The sequence below is a fragment of the Pipistrellus hanaki genome (genome assembly GCF_964339955.1).
Source record: "Pipistrellus hanaki genome assembly, chromosome: X".
Classification (NCBI taxonomy): domain Eukaryota; kingdom Metazoa; phylum Chordata; class Mammalia; order Chiroptera; family Vespertilionidae; genus Pipistrellus; species Pipistrellus hanaki.
In genome coordinates, this window is record NC_140524.1 from 55452411 (window position 1) to 55478589 (window position 26179).

Below are 26179 nucleotides of genomic sequence, written 5' to 3' on the forward strand. Positions count from 1 at the left end.
CTGGTATTAAGAAACATGGACATTCAGCTGTGGATGTCCCACCCCAACACATTGATTTCTGCACTTAGGTATTATGATTTCTGGGCATCATAAAGAACTTTATGATGAACTGCAGATCAGTTCTTGCCCAAGGTAGAGTTGGCTTTCACAATCTGCTTTTATAAAAATATAAATATATTTAAGGGATATATGATGGCAGGGGGCTGCTTAGTATGATGTGGAAGTGTTTCATCTCAGACTTTTGACAGATAACAATCTTAATAATGAATCTTCCTTTCCAGGAATTGTTTATTTAGAACACATCTGTGTCACGTGTGACTAAAAGGCACTAACTTAGTCAAATAGCAATTTAGCAGGTTGCATGCCTCTGAGAATTTAAAGATTTTCCATTTTCCTTTGTTTACTGTTTTCTTTGACTTTAGAGTAGCAAGTCCTTCCCTGTTTCTATCTCCATCTCATAATTCTTATTGTCACACATTGTAGAGCATCCTAATCCATCCTAATTCTATATCATAGCCCTTCTCTATGATATAGACTTCTTTTATATGTTGTTAACTAAAGGTATTGAAAAAAAGAGTAAGACAACTGAAGAATTTCTACTTTATGGGTAGAAAAGTAATTTTTATTCTACCCTTCTAAATTCTTCTGGTTGGTCTAATAATTAAATTGACATAAAACAGATTAACAGAAGACAATAACCAAATTTATCTTGCATGTACATACAAGGATACCATAGGACTATAGGACTCCAGGACAAATTGGACACTTGAGACATATATCATCTTGAGCTAAGGAGAAAGTCCAATAGTAGTTTGGACTTCAAAGGGAAGGTAGAGAATTCACAGGTAGATGAGAAAAAGCAAATATTTTGTGAACAAATTCTTGCCAGGCCAACCAGAAACAATGGGGCACAGCAGGGAGTCTAACAAATAGACCTTGCTAAGTTCCTTCAGGTCTGCCACCTTTCGTTCATATTATACTAAGGTGATAGCTCCCTTCATAGAACAGTTTTTTTCCATCTGAATTCCTTTAGGCACATAGAGGGGAAGGTGTAAAAGGTCATATTGAGTCTTTTGTTTTCCTGAAAAATAATAAGCTTAAACTAATCAATATTCCAAAAAAGGCAGATTTTGGGGTGGCAAAACTCTGGTTTCCCCTCACAAGTAATATTGAAATTCCCACCAGGCTTCTTCTGCAAAGATCTTTTGTCAGGATTGAGTTACCTTAGAAAGAATTCACAAGAGAGTTTCCTAATATTTCATATGCATATTCTTTACAGTAAGATTGCAAAAGCAAATCACCTGGCCTATAGCTGTAAATTTTCTTGTTTATTTTTATTTATTTATTTACTTATTTTTAATTTATGTAATTTCTTTATTGATTAAGGTATCCCATATTTGTCCTCATCCCCTCCATGCCCATCCCAAACCCCTCTCCACTCATGCCCCATCCCACTGTTGTCCTTGACCACTGGTTAGGCTCATTTGCACTCAAACAAGTCCTTTGGTTGATCTCTCTCCCTTATCCCCACCCTCCCCTAACTTTCCTCTGAGGTCCCACAGTCTGATCAATGCTTTTCTGTCTCTGGGTCTATTCTTGTTCATCCGTCTATGTTGTTCATCATTTTCCCTAGATGAGTGAGATCATGTGATACTAGAAATACACTTATAAGAACCGAAAATGAGATAAGCAATAATGGTTATGCTGAGAGGCAAATGAATCAGTCTATAGTGAGTTTCTTTCTGAGCCAACAGTTTTTTTTGAGTCCCCCAATTCCTATGTCAAACAGTTCTTTATGTGCACATGTCAGCAATGATATTTCAGTTCTGGATGGTGAACAAATAGTGGTAATGCAGGTCCTCCCCTCTCTGGTTTGGTCCTGGGCAACCTTCAATGACTCACAGCTGCTGACTGCTAGTATGGCAAGGCTTTGTCAGCATCTTCCATCTCTGGACTGTTTCTCTTCTGCCATCATGGCTGGAGCACTCCTACCAATTCCTCTCTATTGGAGGAATCCACATGGTCTCAGAGTTGTTTTCTGAAAATATACAACACATTCTCTACCAAAAGTTAATAAAAATATTTTCTATAAATTTGACTTGGGGTCCTTTTTTATTTGTTGCCCAAACAATTTTCCTTTGGCTTGTTTTGACACCATGTATGTTTTACATGGGTGTCTTGCTGTTGGTATTACAAATGAAAGTTAATTTTCTAAAGTAAGAATTTTCTATATGTAATTTACTTACGGGATATTTTTCCTCACATGATATTCTTCTATTATCCCCCTTTTTTTATTTAAATAGTAGGAGGCTTTTGAAAATTTTGTAATATAATCTTGATCGCTTTTAAATTTTATTATTTTTTGCACTAAAATATGATTGCTTTGGGTTAATTACATGTTACCCAATTTTACCATGAGATGAACTACCAAAAAAAATTTTAGTTAACACTTTAGGAACAGCTTTTTGTCCAGTACAATTGATTTTTCTAGAATATTAGCTTATTTCAATTAACCAATTTAAATCAGTCTGAAAACTAGACTACCATTCTACTGTCAAACTCAACACTCTAACAACAATCTTATTTTACCGTGTAAATATTAGGGGAAAGGATTATTTGCCTTCTTGAGTAGGCCCTAAACATTCCTGGTACTAGCCTGGATTTAGATATCAAAAACCCCAGTTTCCCACATCATGGGTACAAGACAACTCAAACAAGTCTTGTTGCAGTGAGAGGGCAGCTGCCATAGGCCAAGTCTCTGTCTGTTACATGGGTCCTGATTTGAGCTGGGAATTGGAAGGTAAGCAGCCATGGAGGCAGGTGACATCCCTCAGAAGGGGTGAGGGTTCAGGCCCCTGCAAAGTTAGGGGCTTGAGGTCTGTGCCCCACCTCTGTTGACCCCCAAGTTCGCTCCTGATGGCCCCTCTGCAACTGTACCTGTCTTAGGTTGTTCCTTTCCTGAGGAATCTTATCCATCCTTGTCTAACTAGCCATTCTCTGGGTCCAAGCAGGGTGATGCAAGGTTCAGTTTTGTCTCCTTGATAGCCTACGGCCCAGTGGTTTCCACTGCCTTGGGATTCCCTTGCCTTCTGGCAGGGCCCGGACACTGATCACATATTTTGTGAAACCCAGGTTTCTTCTCCAGGGAGGGCCCAGCTCACCCCACTGGGCAAGAGACAGATCCATGCTACCAGCCATCAGGAGGCTTCAACCTCAGCATGAACAGAAAGCTCCGGCAACAGCTTGGGCAATTTGATTGTGAGAAGACGGTCCCTCTTGGCCAAAAGGACAAGAGCAGCCAATATAGAATGCTCAGGTACCTTCCCAGGGGTCCCTGTACACAGTGGAAGGGATTAAATTCTTTGATGTCCTTTTTTAAAATATATTTTATTGATTTTTTACAGAGAGGAATGTAGAGGGATAGAGAGTTAGAAACATCCAAGAGAGAGAGAGAGAGAGAGAGAGAGAGAGAGAGAGAGAGAGAGAGAGATCTATCAGCCGCTTCCTGCACACCCCCTAACAAGGATGTGCCGCAACCAATGTACATGCCCTTGACCAGAATTGAACCAGGGACCCTTGAGTCTGCAGGCTGACGCTCTATCCACTGAGCCAAACCAGTTTCAGCCTTTCATATCCTTTTTTAAATTGCTGCGAGACATTCAAAGATTTAGTTTGTAAGTTTGTTTGGGATAATTGTACATTATGCTGTTGTAATTCTAAAATATCTAGAGATTTGTCACCTTGTTCTCCAAGCACCAAAAAGATGATTTTTTTTCCATACCCAAAGGTACAAGGTACTATTATAGGTAATGGGGGGGTAACAAAAATCTGGGAAAAATTATAATGACATTGTAGAATAATATCATGTAAGGATATTCATTGCTCTAGGCCATGGCAGTTCTATTTCAAACTGGCTGCCAATTTCTTTTTTTGTATAGACAAGGTCTTAGTTTCATGTTCTACACCTCTCCCAGGAGCAAGTATTGACAGTCTCTTCCTTTGGAAGTCTAACACTGATTATAGATGATGTCTTAACATCTATAAAAATCTTCATGTATCTCTTTTTTATATTTCTACACCTTTCTTTCTGGCCAATTGACTAATGCATTCTTATGTTCCAATAAATCTAGACTTCTTATTCTTCCCTCAATAGCCTTACTCTTTTACACCCATTTACTAGTTTACACACACACACACACACACACACACACACACACACACACACACACGAGAGGCCTGGTGCATGAAATTCGTTCAAGGGGGAAAAGGGGTCCCTCAGCTTTGCCTGCACCCTCTCATGATCTGGAACCCCTTGAGGGATGTCTGACTGCCAGATTATGCCTGAACAGCTGGGACCAAACCACTCACCTGCCTGCCTGCCCTATTGCCCTTAATCACTCAACTGCCTACCTGACCACCCCTAATCCCTCTGCCTGCCCTTCTGATTGCCCCTAACTGCCTCTGCCTTAGCCCCCACTACGGCTCAGTCCAGAAGGACATCCAGAAGGACCCCTGAAAGTTTTTTCAGCTGTCCAGTCTAATTGGCATATTACACTTTCATTATTATAGATTTCTCTCTTTCCAAACAATGCTCTTCCCTTATCTCTACCTATGCTTAATCATTGGCATAGTACTCATTTTTAAATTAATATGTTGCATATTTTTTAATCCACCCAACTGCCTATAATCTCTCCATTCTCTGAGCTCCCATAACACTATGTCAGTACCTCCTAATATTTTATCACACACAGACTGGCATTTCAAATATTTATACCCATATCTTATTCTCCCATTACAATATTAGAGCAGGGATGGTTTTGAACTTATGATTTCACATTTAATATAGTATATTGCATTTATTATGTGTTCTTCAGTCCCAAGCACAACATTTTCCTCTCACCTAAACTAGGGTATTCACCTACACTTTTCTTGAAAAGGTAATATATCATGCTGGATAAGAGCTTGCATTTTATTATTTTATTTAAATGTATGTTTTTATTGAGTTTTCTTTCAGAGAGAGAGGAAGGGTGAGAAAGAGTGTGAGAGAGAAACATCTATAGGTTGCCTACTATATGCACCCTAACCAAGGATCAAACCTGCAACCTGGGCATGTACCCTAATGTAACTAGTGACTTTTCCATAAACAGATGACACTCAAACAACTGAGCCTCACCAGCCAGGATAAGAGCTTTCATTTTAGAGTCAAGTCATTCTGGGTTTAAAATCCAGCATTGCCTCTGACTAGCTATGTAATCTTCATGAAACTATGTAATAGCTCTGAGTTTTACTTACATTAGTTGTTGTAAAATACACCTCTTTCATCAAGAAAAAGATGTGGATGATACACATAACCTTTATAAAGTTTTTAGTACAATATATGGCACATAGTAAATATTTAATCAATGCTAATTACAGTATAGACTAATGTATATGTACTTTTATTTATATGTTGTTTCATCTATTGAGCTCCAGTCCTTAATCAGTGGTTTATAATTTAATGCAGTTTTATCCCTTTCTTTACCTATTCATTTTCAAAAAAAAAAAAAAGTCCATGCTGTCCTGTATTTAAACCTATGTCATTTCATAGAGCTTTTTATTTTTATTTCAAAGTCTCTAAAGAGGAAGATTACTCAGCCTCAAAAAAACAAAACAAAAACAAAACAAACAAAAACCCAAAAAACTAATTCATTAAACTCTGCCCTTTTTTGGCAAGGGGTCAAATGGTAGGACTTAATAGAACAAGATACCCATGAAGCAAAGCTGACTGTTTTACTTTCCATTTATCATCATTGCTGCTCTTCATAATTCCATCAGTGTTCTTGGAACATCAGGCCAAATCTGAAACATGATCAGATGAGCTTTGCTGTTTGGAGGCCTCAATAATTGACATCCTAATTAAAGCTACTTTTAAAAAATCAGGTATAGTCTTAATTTTTTCAAGACTATCAAGTGATCTTTTAAAATACTCAATAAAAGAAGTTGGAAGCTGGGTTATTTCTAAAGCACATGTGTCAAACACAAGGCCCGCGGGCCAAATCCAGCACGCCAGGCCTTGCAATGTGGCCCACACCGCGCTGTCATCACTGCACTCCGCTGTCAGTTTATGACATTGTCAGTTTATGACTGTTCAGTAAACCATTCGGCCCGCGATTTAGGCTGGATTTTAGATTTTGGCCCCTTCTCTGATTGAGTTCGACACCCCTATTCTAAAGTATTGGTAATGAGCTACTTTTATGTTTTGTGTATTTACAAATAAATGGGAATCTGCTTGCTTTGCATAAGTATTGAAGGTACACAGAGGGAATTTAGTAATCTGCCTTGCCTCTTTGATGTAATATATATATATATATATATAATGAGAGATAACAGTGAGGCCCTCTTAGGCCATTTTATTTTTTTCTCAGCTTTATTGCGATATCATTTATATATAACATTGTATAACTTTAAGGTGACCTTTGTGTTAAGAAATAAAAATTGGTAACTGTAACGGTGTGAGAAATAAGAACTGCAGCACCTCTGCCTTTCACCCTGAAGCCTCCTTCCCATAGAACATGGGGCTTCATGAAGAATTATGTAATCAAATTATGCTGAGCATTAAGGCAAAATGAGCACTATATTTAGCCACACAACTGAGCTGTCTCTTAATTGAGGAAGTCATACTTTAGGTTTTTCTCACTCAAAGGCAACACTGGAGTCATTTAACCAGCATAGCATGTGTTCTCTTTGATACTTTAATGAGATTGTAGTAGAGAATATATATATGAGGAGAATTATTAAAATATTGAGGGCATTTTTCTTTTTTTAATTTCTTGATTAAGGTATTACATATGTGTCCTTATCCCCCCATTGAGGATTTTTTTCATCCTTAAAGGTGTCTAAGTACATTCACTCTTACAAGAAAATAATTAAATGAACAAAAACTGCAACGATCTCTTAAAAGTCATAATTATTCACAGAACACGCACCTTAGGCATCATTTACTTTTACTTTGCCTAAAATATTTATGTCTTGGCAAACTTGTTGTTTTTGTTACTAGTGGGAAGATGTCTTTATCCTTACCTGTTGCTCCTGGAGGTGGATTTATTGCAATATTATGAGAAAAATAATTTTTTTAGACTAGCACAGGAGGATAAGATATCATCAAAAGCCTTATTTCTGTGGAATTATAGCCCCAAGTTTCCAAAGTCTCATTTCTGTTCATCCAGCCAAGGAAGAAATGTAGCTGTGTCTTCAATTGGGCTAGAATCAGTCAGTGTGCAGCGTTTCCATTCTTCCTTAGGGCACAGTCCAATCCAACATCCAGATAGCTAAGCTTGTTTTTCCCCACTGCAGTCCATTAGTCCTTTGCATGTGAGGACTACAGTGACACATGGCTATGGAAGAAACACAGGAGAATGCAAGAAGCAGGAACAAGAGAGCCCCAGGAGCCAAAAGTGACAAAAGAAAAAGGAAGTGAACTCATTTGTTTGGGGAATTATGTGTCCCCAAATCTTTACAGGTTTGCATTGGCTCCACCCATTCTGGCCAGTGATCTCTGTTCCCAGGTTTGGCTGATGGGCACCTCCTCTAGTTACCCCAACTTCACTGTGCAAACATTCATCTCCCCCTTTGACCAGTCCTTTCCCCCAGCAAACTGAAGGGAATGGGCTGGTGTCTTCCATCAACACAATTATCCTTCTTCCTCTTCTCCCTTGCATCACCTCTGAGTATTTGGCATTGCTGTTAATATGTGCATAGGAACCTATTAAGCTTCTGTTTATATATTTTATTATCACAACAACTTTTAAAAGCTCTGTTGTTAGTCTGAAAGAGAGTTCCACAACATGTTAAATGCAATTTTTTTCTTTTAATATTCTAATAATAGTATCTTTGATAGCTCTTCTGAGGCGATATAATTTATACCTGTACAAAATGAACTTTTCTCTAAATGAAGGTAAATAAATTATTTGTGCCATATGTCCTACTCTTTCTGCTTGCTCTAATATTGAAAGAAAACTGTTTGTACTATTTCTTTCTAGCTTTATTGTCACTTAACACAATAATTCAGAAAAAGCATTTAATGGGTGTTTTGTTTAAGTCCTGAGGCAAGTACTAGAAATATAAACATGAAAAAGAAAACAAGAAACAAAATGCAAGCGCTGGTTTCTAATTATGTTACTTACTACCTACATGAGCTTTCAGTCTAGTGTGAAAAGAAGTGCCAACCACCAATTATAAAATAAGATAGGAATAAATAGTCACTCCTGTTTGAATAAGTAAAATGTTATGATCATGCAAAAGGAGTGATTGCAATTACTGGGAGTGGAAATCAGGAAAGAGCTCTGATTTGTAGTGACATCGGAGCTGAAATTCAAAGGCACGAATGGTCAAGATCAATGACACATTTGTTAAAAAACAACAACAACAACAATACACACAACAACCACAACACACACACACACACACACACACACACAGAAGAACAGAGTTTTTCTGTTCTCACACACATAAGAACAGACCCTCAATCAGCAGTAATGGTTTTTATTTCCCAAACTCACACAGAAAGGTAAACATCAAACTAACTCAAAATGTCCCTATCCTGTTTAACAAGATAATGATTTGCTAGTTGCTTTTCAAAACAACAGACAAAAACAGCAAGTCATGGAGTCAAAACATTTGCAAAGGAGAGAACTTTAACCTTTGCCTGCAGTCATAACCAGGACATAACCAGGAGAACTTGAACACTAGATCACTTTCCAAAGTGAAGGGTCCATTGTCCAGGAAAATCTGGTGTTGATGCCCCTTACCATAAATGGCCAGCTCCAAGGCCCTCCAATTAAAACTTAACTTATCAATACTTCCCCATAAACCTATAAAATCTGCCCCAACCCAGGGAGTTCAGAATTTCCAACATTAGTTTTCTGTTCTACTAGGTGTTACCATGTATGTATATATATATATATATATATATATATATATATATATATATATATATATATATAGTAACATATATATATCTAGTAACATATATATATCTAGTAACACACACACACACACACACACACACACATATATATATATATATATATATATATATATATATATATATCCCTATATGCAAATAGATCAAAAGGAGGAACAACCAAATAAGCGGTTGCTTTCACATGCGCTGACCACTGGGGGTGCAGCATTTGGAAATGGCAGGCATCAGCCATGGCAGGATGGTGAAACAGGTGAGCTGGAGCACCAAACCAAGGCGAGGCACCAGTCACTGTCATCAGGGAAAACCTTTCATGGTTACTGAAAAATTATTTGCTCCTGCTGGGTGCTCCCACCTGCTGCCAGTGCCGGCCCTGCTCATACTCACTGGCGGTGCAGGGCACCAGTACTGATTGCTTAGCGCCATCAGTGGGTGCAAGCTGCTGCTGGTAGTCCCAATTGCTTCTGAGGGCTTCTCTACCTCCCTCTGATCCGGAGGTGTGATTAGGCAGCAGCCACTGCTCACAACCTCTGCTGGCACTGGCCCCAATTACTCTGCGCAAACAGTGGGTGTAAGCAGGGCCAGTACTGTTAGTGAATGGGAGTGGTGGCAGGAGTGGGGCAACCTGTCTCAAAGCCCACAATTCCTATCAAGGTGCATGGATTTGTGCACTGGACCCCCAGCCCTATCTAATAAAAGAGTAATATCTAAATTGACTGTGGCTCTGCCACACCCAAAAGCCAAGTACACCAGCCAATCAGGGGAAAATATGCAAATTAACCCAATCAAGATGGCTGCAACCATGGAGAGCAGGAGAGCAGGAGACTTGGGTTTCCCCGGCAATGGAGGAAGCCAAGCTTTCTGCCTGCCCTGGCCTGACTTGGCCTCCACTTAAGGCTACAAAGTTTCAATTATAGAAGATATATAAATCCCAACAAAAATGGTGGCAGCCACGGAGCTGGAGAGAGAAGGAGACTTGAATCAGCCCCTGGTGATAGAGGGAGCTAAGTTTCCACAGCTCTGGCTTGCCTTGGCCTCCACTTAAGGCTACAAATTTTGAATTAAAGAAGAGAAATAAATCCCAGATACTAGGGCCTCCGCTTGGGTCACCAGAGAGTGTGGCCAGCCTATAGACCACCATAGGCCCCTCACCCAGGTCCCCCCACACCCTAAGAGAACACCCAACCTGATCTGGGACAACCTTCAGGGCCAACATGCTGGCCCCCACCTGTGCACCAGGCCTCTCTCCTATCTAATCCTCCTATCTAATAAAATAATAATATGCAAATTGACTGTCACTCCAACACACAAGATGGTTACCCCCATGTGGTCAAAGATGACTGCCCCCTTGTGGACACAAATAGTGGCCACAAGATGGCCAGCAGGGGAGGGCAGTTTGGAGGAACCTGCAAGGGAGGGCAGTTGGGGGTGATCAGGCTAGTAGAGTAGTGAAGTTAGGGGCAACTGGGCCTGCAGCAAAGGGCCGTGGGAGGGGACCCAGGCCAGCAGGGGAGAGCAGTTGGAGGGGCCCAGGCCTGCAGGAGAGGGCAGTTCAGGGTGACCAGGCATGCAGGGGAAGTCAGTTAGGGGTGACCAGGTCTGCATGGGAGGGCAGTTAGGGGCAAACAGGCTGTCAGGGGAGCATTTAGGCGTCAATTAGGGTGCAGGGGTGGTTAGGGGGTGATCAGGCTGGCAGGTAGAAGTGGTTAGTGGCAATCAGGAAGGCAGGCAGGTGGGAGGAAGCAGTTCTGGATTGTGAAAGGGATGTCTGACTGCCTGTTTAGGCCCAATCCAGGTAGGTAGGATCAGGCCTAAATGAGCAGTCGGACATCCCTCAAGGGGTCCCAGATTTGAGAGGGTGCAGGCTGGGTTGAGGGACACCCCCCACCATGCAAGAATTTTGTTCACCAGGCCTCTAGTTTATAATAAAAGCAATTTTTCCTCCACTGCAATTCTTGGTGTTTAGTGTTTGGATCTGCTAGTATGGAAAATCTCTTTTTGTTGATAACAGTAGTAAGTGGCATAATTGGAAACCAATCTCCTATTTTACATAATAGTGCCTTTCCATAATAGTTTTCTCCCTAAATCTAGTATGCTTTGATTAACAGAGTTGTGTCAATATCAGCAGAAAACATTTAAATTATATTGGATCAATTTAGACTGAACTGGATTACCTTGAGAAAGTCCATTTTGAGGAACAAGTATGTGAAAGAACAGGTTAAAGATCTAAAAAACAACTATATTTTCCTAAATTTTAATTTTTCCAATTACAGTTTATATTTAATATTATTTTTTATTAGTTTGAGGTATACATCACAGTGGTCAAACAATCTTATACTTTATAAACTGGACCTCCCTGATATTTCCAGTACCCATCTGGGGCTATACATAGTTGTTACAATATTAACAATATTCCCTATACTGTACTTTACATCCCCATGACTATTTTGTAACTACCAATCTGTACTTTTCAACCCCTTCACCTTTTCATGCAACCCCCTAACACTCCTCCCCTCTGGGAATCATCAGCCTGTTCTCTGTCTTTGTATCTATGAATCTGTTCTGTTTTATTTGATCATTTACATTTAAAAATATATATATATTTTTATTGATTTTTTACAGAGAGGAAGGGAGAGAGATAGAGAGCCAGAAACATCGATGAGGAAGAAACATCGACCAGACGCCTCCTGCACACCCCCCACTGGGGTTGTGCCCGCAACCAACGTACATGCCCTTGACCGGAATCAAACCCGGGACCCTTAAGTTCGCAGACCGACGCTCTACCACTGAGCCAAACCGGTTTCGGCATGAGCAGAGTAGCAATGGTAAGCCAGTTATGGAAGGTTACCAGGTTGCAAAACCTGGGGAACCTAGCAATGGATAATTGTAAGGCCAGATCTCACCACCGGGGTGACCTTTCTACCCCAAACATACCGATGGTCATGAAGTTTTGATGCTCTCCTGACTTTTCCTCTCCAGGCATGTAGTAGACATCATTAGAAAAACAGGGGTGCCATTGAATAGCCTCATACAACTCCCATACAAACCCTTGCATGACTACTCCATTAAGAACTAAGTCCTGGATATAACATCTAGGTTTCAGTTGTTTCCAGGCATGGTGACTATGCCATGGTTTCAGTTGTTTCCAGGCATGGTGACTATGCCATGGCTGACATTAGGATCACCTGCAGTGAATAATGACCCCCTGCCCTGGTGCCATACAATGAGTGAAGACGATGATCCTTAAAGAACATATCTGGAAAGCTGATGAGTATTCTATTGAAATCTTACCTGAGACTTCCCCTAAGATCCCACCTCTGGAGAGGAGATAAAAATCCTTAAGATGGAGGATGGAGGATCCAGATTGCAGCTCTCTCTCTCTCTCTCTCTCTCTCTCTCTCTCTCTCTCTCTCTCTCTCACACACACACACACACACACACACACACACACACACACACACACACAAACTGGTGCCTTGCTCCACCCCCTTCTTTTCCCAAGATGCATGCTCTTTCTCTCTGGATCAAGCCTGCCCCTTTCCCGCTCTCCTTCTCCCAAGAGGGTTTTATTTGCTTTACTTTCTCCTAAGCATCAAAGGCCTTTATTTTGCCATAGTAACTTGTTTCCTGAGTTCACATAGCCCAACTGGCTCACTTGTTCTACCCTGTGACTTTCTAAATAAACTTTTGCTTTAATTTGAGTCCTGGATTTGAATACTTTCTTAGTTAGAACTCAAGGGCCAAGGTCTAACATCTGGTGTCAGTTCACCATTAACATTATAATATTTTACTTACTGGTAAGTTACTATTATAGAATCAAGCCATAGAAGAGATAAAGGAAACTTGTTAAGCAAATACTTTTTAGATTTAAGGAAATTTTTTGTAAATGCACTACAATTTGATTTGTACAAAGATAATTTAGTCTGCACTTAATCTAAAAATTGTGAAGTTGAACTGATTTTAGTAAGACAGCCCACAATATATTTACTAGCAGGACACAGTACTAGATTCACACTACAACAGTAGCTAAAGGAGGAATTTATGTTGTCCCAATGGGAAGGACTAAGAAAAGACTTTTTTGTGTGTGGATCTCTTAAACCTTTATTTATCTATCTATTTTTTTAAATATATCATTTTATTGATATCAGAAAGAAGAGAGAGAGAGAGAGAGAGAGAGAGAGAGAGAGAGAGAGAGAGAGAGAGAGAGATCAATGATGAGAGAGAATCATTGATTGGCTGCCTCCTGCATGCCCCTCTATGGGAATCCAATCGTGACCTCCTGGTTCCTAGGTCAATGCTCAACCTCTGAGCTACGTAAGCTGAGTATAAACTTTTATTTTATTAAGATCAAGATATATAACAAATACAAAATAATAAACTTTTTTTTTTACTGCCAGAGAAACAGAGCTTTGAGATAATATAATAGAAGCAGACATAGAATCTAAGAATTCTAACAGGAATTCTAACCTTTTATATTTAGATCATGCTGGAAACACTGGTAATTGGCACTACTATTCCATCATTTGACATCTTAAACAATGCCTAAGAAATTCAAGAACTTTTTTTCTTTGGGGCTTAAGCAACCTTAATACAGCCAACTAAACCTGTGCATACTAACCATCAGATTAAGTAACTCTAAAGATTGTTTTAATTATTAGACAAGGATTTTGCAGAGAGGCTTCCCTGTTGGTCTTCCTTCCCTTTTAACTATTCCAAAATGAGAAGCTAATGGTTTAGTCAAATTCAAATGGGAAATTCAGAACCAAAAGAAAAATAGACTGAAGCCTTGAGACTACAGGATACACCTAAGTTCTGCCCATGTCATTTCATCTATATTCAAATTTGAAAGCAATAATTCTGCACTTGCTCCCTGTTCAATGAATATGATTTCACTTGGGGAGGCAATAAAACATAGTGCTTAAAATAAGTAAACTCTATAAATAGGCAACACCCATCTTTGAATCTAGTTCAGTTCTTACTAATAATCAATGTGGGGGAGAAAAATAATTTTATGCCTTCCTTTCTAAGTTCTTCTGACAGTTCTAATAATCAAATTAATACCAGACAGATTAACAGGAAAATAACCAAATTTATTATTGGTTATCATGGAGGAAAATTATATTTTACCTTTCAAGGTTCTTCTGGGTGGACTAATAATCAAATTTACATGAGATAGATTAGCAGAGAAGAACAAGTTAAAGTTTATTAACAAGTATATTTTCTGTATACATGATAGAGTCCCAGTAACAATGAGTAACTGGCCAGTGGTGGAAGCCATCTTAAATACCACCTTCAGCTAAAGACAAAAGATTTTGTGGTTGGGTGTCAGTTATGAGAGGGTACCATAAAAAGCACAGCAAACAACAGTAAGATTGTTCTGCAGATTTAAATAGCCCAAGCCTTCTCCATTGATTGTGAAGGCATGCCTCACACAATGAGGGAAACATTCTCATCAAAGGAGATTTCCTTTACAAATGTAGACTTTTTAAAAAGGATAACTTCTACTTGGTTTTCAGAGTTTCTCCTAGACCTGTTGTTTCTTAATATTAACCAGCCTAAAATAATCAATATCTAAAAGATGCATATTTTGGGATGACAAACTGTACTTCACTTCGATACGTATATTTTAGGCAGTGGGGATGGCACCAGGTGTTAGACCCATGGGGTCAGACCGGACTTGGGTTCAGCAACATCAGTACTTTAGTTCTGGCAGGGGAAGAATTCAGAGCTAAGACTCCAACTATAAAATAATACTTATTTATAAAATCACAGAAGTTGGAAAAGTAACTTCTGTTTTATGAAGAAATGAAAGGGACAATGAATGGGTCTGAATTGCCTGTTCTTACTTGAGCCAATTTAGCAGAGACAGGTTTGAATCATATATAAGCATTTATTCCAATAACTAGTGGACTGGTGCATGAAATTCATGCACATTAAAAGAGCATTAATTAGAGAAAATAATTTAATGTTGCTGTTTGCCCTTTCTCTATAATGAAAGTGTCAAAGATGAAATAAAATTATTAAAATGTATATGAAAATCTTCTTCCTATCAGAGTCTGGGGTGCGCTGTGGGACCAGAGCCAAGTCCCCATCCACCTGAGTGTGCCTCAAAATCGCAAGAGACCCAGACCTGACCAGCCCTACCCCTGCCAAGACCCACCAGCTGGGGGGACACAGCCTCGGGTCTCCAGTCAAGCCCTGCTGGGCAGGGCATGCAGCCTCAGGTCCCACGGCATATGCCGGGCAGGGGGTACAGCCTGAGGTCCTCTGGCCTGGACCATGGTAGGGGGCATGCTTTGAGGTCCCCCATCAATCCCTGCCAGGTGGGGGCATGGCCTGATGTCCCCAGTCAAGCCCAGCTGGGCAGGGGGCCAAACCTCAGGTCCCCCGGCCCAGCCCTGTGCCACACAGCCTCAGGTCCCTGCTGTTCGCTAGTTATGGGAACCCCACCTCTGCTGTGGTTGCAGCCATCTTGTGTTATGGAAACTCCACCTCCACTGTGGATGAAGCCATCTTGTGATGGTGTGGAGGTTAATTTGCATATTACCTCTTTATTATATAGGATGCCCGGTGTATGGGAGAGCAGCAGGTCATCCATGAAAATCTGCTTTACAACTCCTCATAAGCCAGTTGCTTATATGGGGTAGAAAGACAAAGGTTACATGGGGAAGTAGGAAAAAAGAATAATAATGGATATACAAAATGAATAAAAAATGGTTCTAATGGTTAATAGATTACAGAAGATGGGGCCTGGGGTGTTCCAAAGGGCTTAATCTTTCTATGACAATAATATGTTCTCTCTTTCCATGTTAATAGGCAGTTCTGGGATGGATGGACCACATTCCCTGATTAATTTTCTTGTTGGGTTGTACAACTCTCAGCCAGGTTAGAATGAGCTTTCTCTGATCAGAACAGAACAGCCATGGTTAACAGATTGTTCCTAATGTTAATGAGCTTAGGAAACAAGTTATATAGGTAAAGTTATATAGGAAACAAGTTATATAAACAAGGGCCCTTGGAGCTTGGGAGTGAGGAAGCTAATGTCAATGAATCTTGGGGGAGGGGAGAAAAAGGGGAAGGGAAAGGCCCCTGTATGCTCCAGGGAGGAAGAGCATGCTGGGTCTTTTATCCTAAGATATTACAGGTGGAGATTTCAGGGGAGATCCCAGGGTAAGATCTCAATAGACTATTTAGCAGTTTTCCAGGCTTGTCCTTTCAGGGTCTAGGACTCCTCTGATTGATTGGCCTGCACTAGCGCAGGAGGTCATTATTCAATGCAACTGGTCCTGTGGTCAGCTGTGGCTGTTTCTGTTGCTTTTCTGGGCCTGGAGCTGAAATACAACTGAGGCCTAGATGTTATCTCTAGGGAGGAAAGGTCAGGGAGCCCAAACTTCATGAGCAGCAATATGCTAGGAGAGGAAAGCTCACACGGGGGGCAAGGTCCTACTCTACAATTGTAGATTGCTAGGCGCCTGAGGCTTTTCACCCTGGTGACCTTTTGTACCTGCCCCATTGTCCTTGCTTTGCTCATGTCTCTCTACCTATCACACATGCAGGGGTTTCATAAGAATATGGGACCCCTGTACAAATTGGCAGTTGAGGCTTATATGCCATTCTGAATTGAGAAGAAGGAGTCAGAGAATGGGACTTCAAAGGGAAAGTAGGCTAGTCACACATGGAGAAAAAGTTCAAGTATTTAGTCAACAAATTCTTGCCAACCTACCTGGGACACAGAGGGGAGTCTAACAAACAAATTTTGTTAGATTCTTCCTTGTGTTGACCTAAGAAAAGTCCAAATTGGTAGAGACATTTTAGGAATTTACTTGTGCCAACCTGACATAATATTCTGAGGAGCAAGATCTTAAATGCTCCAGAAAATAACATTTTGTAGCTTCTTTTGGCATTTTAAATTAAGAAAGCTTGGAGACCACAAAGTGGGGATTTGACTCTAGGATTGTTCACAAGACTTTATGCAAAGGTTTTTTCTGAGTCTTTTGTTTCTTAAAAATAAGCAGCTTAAAGTAAGCAATATTCCAAAAAGTATATTTCGAGGTGGCAAAAACTCTGCTTGCTCTCAACAACAATGGACAAAATAGTTAATTTATCTAAGTCTCAGTTTTCTCATAAGTAAGAGAGAGGTGGTAATATTGTACCTGCTACATAGGGCTGTTGGAAAGATTGAATTCAAGAATGGATGTAAAACATTTGAGTCAGTGCCAGGACTTATTAAAAGTCTGGAACAGCAGCTGTTATTATTTCTCGAATATTCTTTATTTTGACACCTAAGAAGGGACTGTTTGCACTAGCAAGTGCCTTTTTTCCCCACTAAAAAATTAAGTTTTTACTATGAGATCTTATCAATACTTATAGACATCTAACCCAAAGTGAATAAGCAGAATTTCAGATGTGCATTGTATAGGTGAAAAGAGGCACAGAGATATTTAAGACTACTTTTTAAAAAATGACTTTAGCCGAAACCGGTTTGGCTCACTGGATAGAGCGTCGTCCTGTGGACTGAAGGGTCCCGGGTTTGATTCCGATCAAGGGCATGTACCTTTGTTGCGGGCACATCCCCAGTGGGGGTGTGCAGGAGGCAGCTGATCAATGATTCTCTCTCATCGATGTTTCTGACTCTCTGCCCCTCTCTCTTCCTCTCTGTAAAAAAACAATAAAATATATCTTTAAAATAAAATAAAATAAAATGTCTAAAAAAATAAATAAATAAAAATAACTTTATTGATTAAGGTATTACATGTGTTCTCATCCACCCATTATAAGACTATTTCTTTATTCAAACAAAATTATGCTTTGTATGGGGAGAAGAGTCCCATTTAAAAAATCTCAAATCTGCTTTAATTAAGGTTTAATTGTGCATTGCAGACTGTAAGTTCTATAGAAGTTCAAAACTAGTGGGACTGATGTGTACTGTAGTACCTAGTAATGACTTATCAGAAAAAAAAGATTTGAGCTAAGCCTTCAGAGATTATCATGATTTACATAGAAGAAAAAAATGGGGAGAATATTCTATTGGGCTGTAAAGTGGGAAAATTGTCAACAGGGTTAGAAAAGTCATAGTAGGGGAAACAAAATGACATCTGTGGGGTTGGAATAGCTATCCTATATAATAAAGAACTAATATACAAATGGTCATCATGCCATCATGCCCTCATGCCACCATAATGCCTCAGACACTCAACACTGGGAGAGAGAAATGGGGACCAGCCAGGCACAAATGAGCTCACAAGAGAGGAATAGGGACCAGTCAGGCTCTGGCCCTGGAGAGGGACAAGCCGCCTTCCCTGCTGTCCCAGGTGCCAGAAGCTGTGCCTACAGCCTGGGAGAAGGATAAGCCACCTGCCCTGTGGTCCCGGGTGTCTGCAGCTGCAGCACGGCCCCCTGCAGCTGTGGCCAGCCCAGGTGAAGTTGGCCAGGGTCCTGGGTGCCTGTGGCCAGCCAGAGGAAGGAAAGCCTGGGTCCCTCCGGGTGCAGGATGAGGCAGAGGTGGTTAGGGGTGATCAGGCCAGTAGGGAAGCAGTTCAGAGCAATCAGGCAGGCAGGCAGAAGTGGTTAGGGGCAATCAGGCAGGCGAAGGTGGTTTGTGGCAATCAGGAAGGCAGGCAGACAGACAGGCAGGCAGGCAGAGGGATTAGGGGTTATCGGGCAGGCAGGCAGGTAAGCGGTTAGGAGCCAAGGGTCCTGGATTGTGAGAGACAGTTGGACATTCCTAAAGGTCCTGGATTGGCAAGGGTGCAGGCCGAGCTGAGAGATTCTCCTGTTCCGTGCATGAATTTCAGATTCATGGGCCTCTAGCCAGATTATAAAGACAGCCTGAAGCAGCCATCAAGTCTCACATCATTTTGACCAATTCTCATTATTCTTCTCAGACAATTCCAAAAGATGACTGAGTGGGAGGATTGCTTGGCACAGAAGAGTTTAAATTTGTTTTCCTCCCTGCTAAGTGATTCTGAAAATAAATGCTAATGCCTAGAGAGTTGCACTTTCAGCTTACTGTGTGATTCCATAAGGGAACCATTAATAATGTCAGAATGCATTAACAGCCTGGAGAGGAGAAAAACTCTAGACTTGAAAATTTCATGAAAGCACCTGGAATAAATTGTTAGCTAATACCAAAGGAGTGGCAGAGTTGACATGAGTTTTTCTGGGTATAATTATATCATAACTTTTCCTATTTTATATTAAGTCATTACCCATTAGGGCCATTGACATGTCTAAAATAACATTTTAATATTTATTCTGGATAAATTGAAATAGAAAAAGGAAGAAGGTTGTAACTAAGCTTATTTATTTCTTACTGGTATAGTATAGCTCCAGTTACTACCCTGTTTCCCCGAAAATAAGACAGTGTCTTATATTAATTTTTTCTCCCAAAGTTGCGCTAGGTCTTATTTTCAGGGGATGTCTTATCTTTCCATGCGCTAGATCTTATTTTCCCCGGCGGATGTCCAATTTTCGGGGAAACACGGTATGTAGCCCAGGCCCTGATATAGTCAGTGAAGAGAACTTATGTGGTTTTGGTTTATAAACCCACTTTATTAAGAAACAATTTTCTGGTCACTCTTAGAAATTACTTCTAATAAATCGGATGCTTATTTAGGTACAGTTTAAAATATTTTACAAAAAAAGCATTAAAAGAATCTTCAAGTTTACAAACTCAGAAATCTTAATTACTTTATTGCTTTGAACTACTATAGATTTCACTGGCAAATCAAAGTCAATGGAGTGCAATCACTAGAAATTTGAAAGCATTTTTATTGATTTTTTAGAGAGAGAGGAAAGGAGAAGGAGAGAGAGAAACATTGATCAGCTGCCTCCTACACACCCCATACTGGAGATAGAGCCTACAACCCAGGCATGCCCCCTGACATGAATCAAACTGGCAACCTTTCAGTGCATGGGACAATACCCAACCTACTGAACCACACTGGCCAGGGTGAAATTTGGATAACCTTGAAGGAAAATAATAATCCATCTTTGTATGGCAAAAATCCTGGTCATATTCTGAAATATATTTATGCTAAAACTATTGAAAACCATTTTTAAGTATAAGAAAATTTATTTTACAAGAATAATATCCAGAAATTATGAGCTCTTTTTCCCTTGTAATTTGTAAAATTACAGTAAAAAACAAATAAAGTAAAAACATGTCCTTGAGATAGTTTGTACTTACATACTTACCATGTATTCTGAAACTCAATTCTCTCATTTACTTATCTTTGTTGTGTATATCTCAATTTTGTCCTAAAGAGTTTCTATCTATGCATATGAACACACACACACACACACACACACACACACACACACACACACACATATATATATATATATATATATATATATATATATATATATATATATATAATGTGGGAATGTATATGCATTTCTGTGCCCAGAAGTCCTCTTATTTGGGTTGCTATGGATGTTGCTGGAGTCAATTGAATTGGTGTTCAGGGAACTTGTTTTGTTCCTTTACTTCTTGGTAACAAAGAGACAACAGGAAAACATTACTGTACAACTTGCCAGAGATGTTTACAAATGTTATGTCTCTGTCAGCTACTGTCTTTCCCCGAAAATAAGACATCCTCCGAAAATAAGACCTACTTACAGGCCCCCCTAGGCTAAACATGAGAGTTTTGGTCCACTGATTCTGAAAGAAATGGAGTCACAAGAAATTCACCAGGACATTCAGGAATTGGATTGTTATATGATGTTCTAGAAGCTGATGACATGATTGTCATTGAATAAATGAGTAAATTCTTGATACTGTAGGATTCACAGTTTGTCTGGTTTGTGTTGACAACTACCATACTACCGTACCCTATACAGGTAATAAATTTTCTTTATTTTCATTTAACAATAAATGTGTAGCATATTCTTCTTCATGGAAAATAAGACCTAGCACATCTTTGGGAGAAAAAATTAATATAAGACACTGTCTTATTTTTTGGGAAACAGGGTAGTACAGTGGTCAACAAATTCATTAATCAACAGAGCCAAATATCAACAGTACAACGATAGAAATTTCTTTTGAGAGCCAAAATTTTTAAACTTAAACTTCTTCTAATGCCACTTTTTCAAAATAGACTCACCCCCAGGCCATGGTATTTTGTGGAAGAGCAACACTCAAGCATGTGGCTCATTGCTAACCACAGAGCTAGTATATCAGAGATCACAGACATTCCAATTTGATTCTTGTTGCTAGTCTTACCACAAGAGAATATGGCTGTGCAGAAAGTCCATGAAGTATATTAGTCACTGTTTTAAAGATTTAAATTTTCAGTCTGCTACAATGACAGAGTATAGTCTGGAAGTACATAAGGTGGCAATAGGGAATAATCAGTAATTCTTCACTAACATCTATAAATATGGAGAACAAACATAGCAACTCTGGGCAATTTTCTTTTCTTTCTTTTAAAAGAAATGTAATTTTACTAGAGGTCCACTGCATGAAGATTCGTGTAATAGGCTTTCCTTCCCCTGGCTGCCAGTATCGGTTTTCCTCTGGCACCTGGGACCCAGGCCTTTGCTCTGGCTGCCACCTTCCATCTTCCTTGGGTAAGTGTCTTCACTCTGGCTGGAGCCTTCAGTCTTTGCTGCAGGTGTCCTGCCCCACCTGGCAACTCTGTACCTGCATGAGTGCTGCCCAGAGAGGCTGGGGGCATGGCCACCACAATCTTTGTTGGGTTAATTTGCATACTCACTCCTGATTGGCTGGTGGACATCACAAAGTAACAGTCAATTTGCATGTTTCACCTTTATTAGTGTAGATTGATTTCAGAAAGGAAGGGAGAAGGAGAGATAGAAACATCAATGATGAGACAGAATCATTGATTGGCTGCCTCCTGCAGACCTTCCAGTGGGGATGGAGCCCACAACCCAGGTATGTGCCCTTGACCAGAATCAAACCAGGGACCCTTCAGTCCCAAGCCAGCGCTTTATCCATTGAGCCAAAACAGGTAGGGCTGGGCAGTTTTCAATAAATATTTCACTTGTTCTAGAGAATTTGTCTATGTATCATAGATAACCTTGTCCAGAATAGAAATAGAAAGACTACTCTGATTATTTTTATTAAGTCTTGTCTTAGTAGAGAACAATATATGTTTTCTGAAATGTGCCCATTTTGAAGTACTAGAAGATAATTAGAAAATAAACTCTTTCACTGTTTAGTAATTTAAAAAAAAATGATCTACTGGGAGAAAACCTTCAGTCATTACATTTTCTAATTTGTTTGTGTACTGTTAGCTATTTTATAGCTGAGTATCTCAGAGGGGAAAAAGCAGCTTATCTGGAAGAAAGGGCATCCTGAAAATTTCTGTTCCTTCCCTCCCGTCCCCCCATTCAAACAATTTTTCTAACAGCAATAAACATGTCAGAAGGAAGCCAAATGGGCAAACTGGGGAAATTCTACTCTATTACAGGGAAACCAAATGCTGAGAAGATCTTTTGTATGAAGCCTACAGGGCCTTTAATATATTTGTATTTTCCCTTTGCAGCTGCATAGAGATATAATGATATACTGGTATAGCTAAATATGTTGTATCTGTTCTTCAGTCATTAGAAATTAGTTGAATCAGATTCTCACAGGTACAAAAAGTATCATCTGGTGTATGAACAATGTAAACCAGAAACTCACAACTAGGAGAAAAGTTCCTAATCCTGACATTCAGGCATGACCCAAATATAGTTCAGTAGTAAAATTTGACTCTACCCCAACTCCTTACCTACTCTTATGCATTGCTTCTTTTTATTCCCTGCACCCTAAACCCCACCTAATACCTCCTAGAGCCTCACTCAGTTGTACTCTTTTAGGTAATAACTCATATTGTGGATTGGTTCCTTAAATTTAGTAATATTATAGTATGGTAATAAACTATGACCCCCCCATTGATTAGGATGATCAAAATGGGGTAGTGATAGGAGAAATATACAAGATAAAGAAGAAATATATTTTTAAAGGTTAAAATGCAATTTCCCAAGGAACAAAAAAGAATTGAGCTAGCAAAGAAGAGAAACCTGGAAGGCATTGGCAGGTGATGCTGGTGATATTGGCCATTCTTACTACTTTGCCAAACATGAAGGCTTAGAAAAACTTAATTTATCATTGAAATGTCATAGCTAAGATACATTCTTTTTAAAATTTCTTTATGGATCAAGGTATCACATCCCCCCATTCGCATCCCAAACCCCTCCCCATGCAAGCCACCACCCCCTGTTGTCCTTGACCACTGGTTAGGCTTATATGCATGCATACAAGTCCTTTGGTTAATCTCTCCTCCTTATCCCCACCCTACCCTACCTTCCCTCTGAGGTTTGACAGTCTGATCAATGCTTCCCTGTCTCCAGGTCTATTCTTTTTTTTATACATATATAGTTTTATTGATTTTTTTACAGAGAGGAAGGTAGAGGGATAGAGAGTTAGAAACATCGATGAGAAAGAAACATTGATCAGCTGCCTCTTGCACACCCCCTACTGGGGATGTGCCAGCAACCAAGGTACATGCCCTTGACTGAAATCGAACCTGGGACCTTTGAGTCCGCAGGCAGACGCTCTATCCACTTAGCCAAACTGGTTTCGGCTCCAGGTCTATTCTTGTTCATTAGTTTATGTTGTTCATTATTTCCTCCAGATGAGTGAAATCATGTGATACTAGAAATACACTTATAAGAACTGAAAATGAGATAAGCAATGATGGTTATGCTGAGAGGCAAATGAATCAGTCTATAGTGAGTTTCTTTCTGGGCCAACAGTTCTTTTGAGTCCCCCAATTTCAATGTCAAATGGTTCCTTATGTGTACATGTCAGCCATGGTATTTCAGTTCTGGATGGTGGACAAATGGTGGTAAAACAGATCCTCCCCTCTCTGGTTTGGTCCTGGGCAACCTTCAGCAACTCACAGCTGCTGACTGCTGAATGGCAAGGTTTTGTCAGTGTCCTCCATCTCTGACTGTTTCTCTTCTGTCATCATGGCTGGAGCACTCCTACCAATTCCTCTCTATTGGAGGAATCCACATGGTCTCAGAGTTGTTTTCTGAAAATATACAACACATTCTCCACCAAAAGTTAATAAAAATATTTTCTATAAATTTGACTTGGGATCAAATTTCACTTGTTGCCCAAACAATTTTCCTTTGGCTTGTTTTGATACCATGTATGTTTTTCATGGGTGTCTTGCTGTTCGTATTACAAAAGAAAGTTAATTTTCTAAAGTAAGAATTTTCTATATGTAATTTACTTATAGGATATTTTTCTTTACATGATATTCTTCTACTATCCCCCCTTTTTGATTTAAATATTAGGAAGCTTTTAGACATTTTATAATGTAGTCTTGATAGCTTTTAAATTTTATTTTTTTGCACTTAAATATGACTGCTTTAGGTTTGTTACATAATTTTACGAAATGTACTACCAATAACACTTTAGGAACAGCTTTTTTTTTTAATAAGTTTCTTTTTTAATGTTTCATTGATTTTTTTACAGAGAGGAAGGGAGAGGGATAGAGAGTCAGAAACATCGATGAGGGAGATATCGATCAGCTGCCTCCTGCACACCCCCAACCAGGGATGTGCCCGCAACCAAGGTACATTCCCTTGACCAGAATCCAACCTGGGACCTTTCAGTCTACAGGCCGAAGCTCCATCCACTGAGCCAACCCGATTTTGGCTAGGAACTGCTTTTTGTCCAGTACAATTAATGTTTCTAGAATATTTGCTTATTTCAATTAGCCAATTTAAATTAGTCTGAAAACTTGACTACTATTTTACTATCAAATTTAATACTCTAACAACAATCTTATTTTACTGTAAATATTAGTGGAAAGGATTATTTGCTTTCTTGAGTAAGCCCTGAGCATTCCTGTTGCTAGGCTGGATTTAGATATCAAAAACCCCAGTTTCCCACATCATGGATACAAGACAACTCAAACAAGTCCTGTTGTAGTGAGAGGGCAGCTGCTGGCCAAGTCTCTGTCTGTTACCTGGGTCCCAATTTGAGCTGGGCATGGGAAGTTAAGCAGCCATGGGGGCAGGAGACATCCCTCAGAAGGGGTGAGGGTTCAGGCCCCTGCAAAGTTGGGGGGGGGTGAAGGTCTGTGCCCCACCTCTGTTGACCCCCAAGTTGTCTCCTGATGGCCCCTCTGCAACTGTGCCTGTCTTAGGTTGTTTTTTCCTTAAGGAATCTTATCAGGCATCCTCCAAGTCCAAGCAGGGTGATGTGAGGTTCAGCTTTGTCTCCTTGGTAGCCTATGTCTCCTTGGTAGCCTATGCTCTAAGCCCAGCACCTGCCTTGGGATTCCCTTGCCTGCGGGCAGGGCCTGGGCACTGATCACATATCTTGTGAAACCCAGGTTTCTTCTCCAGGGAGAGCCCATCTCACCCCACTGGGCAAGAGACAGAACCATGGTACCAGCCATCAGCAGGCTTCAACCTAGGCATGAACAGAAAACTCAAGCAACAGCTGTGGGCAATTGGATTGTGAGAAGAGGGTCCATCTTGGCTAAGAGAGCAAGAGGAGCCAATATAGAATGCTCAGATGCCTTCCCAGGGGGGCTTCTACACAGTGGAAAGGATTAAATCCTTTCATGTCCTTTTTAAATTGATGCCATACATTCAAAGAATTAGTTTGTAAGTTTGTTTGGGATAATTGTACATTATGCTGTTGTAATTCTTTTTTTTTATTTTATTATTATTATTTTTTAATATATTTTATTGATTTTTTTATAGAGAGGAAGGGAGAGAGATAGAGAGCTAGAAATGTCGATGAGAGGGAAATATCAATCAGCTGCCTCTTGCAAACCCCCTACCGGGGATGTGCCCACAACCAATGTACATGCCCTTCACCGGAATCGAACCTGTGACCTTTCAGTCCACAGACCGACGCTCTACCACTAAGCCAAACCAGCTTCGGCTGTTGTAATTCTATTATATCAAGATATCTGTTACCTTTTATCTGGTTAATAAATAGGTGGTACTGTTTATAGGTCTATAAGAAGAAAATAAAATTTCTTTGATACATGACTTGTATATTGCATTGTGTGCCCACCATCCATAGTCAAATCTCTTTCTGTCATACATTTGGCCCCTTTTACCTTTTAATACCTCCGACCCCCCTTTCCTCTGGTATACACCATAAAGTTGTCTGTATCCTCAAGTTTTAGTTTTATATTTCACATATGAATGAAATAATAGGGTTCTTAGATTTTTCTG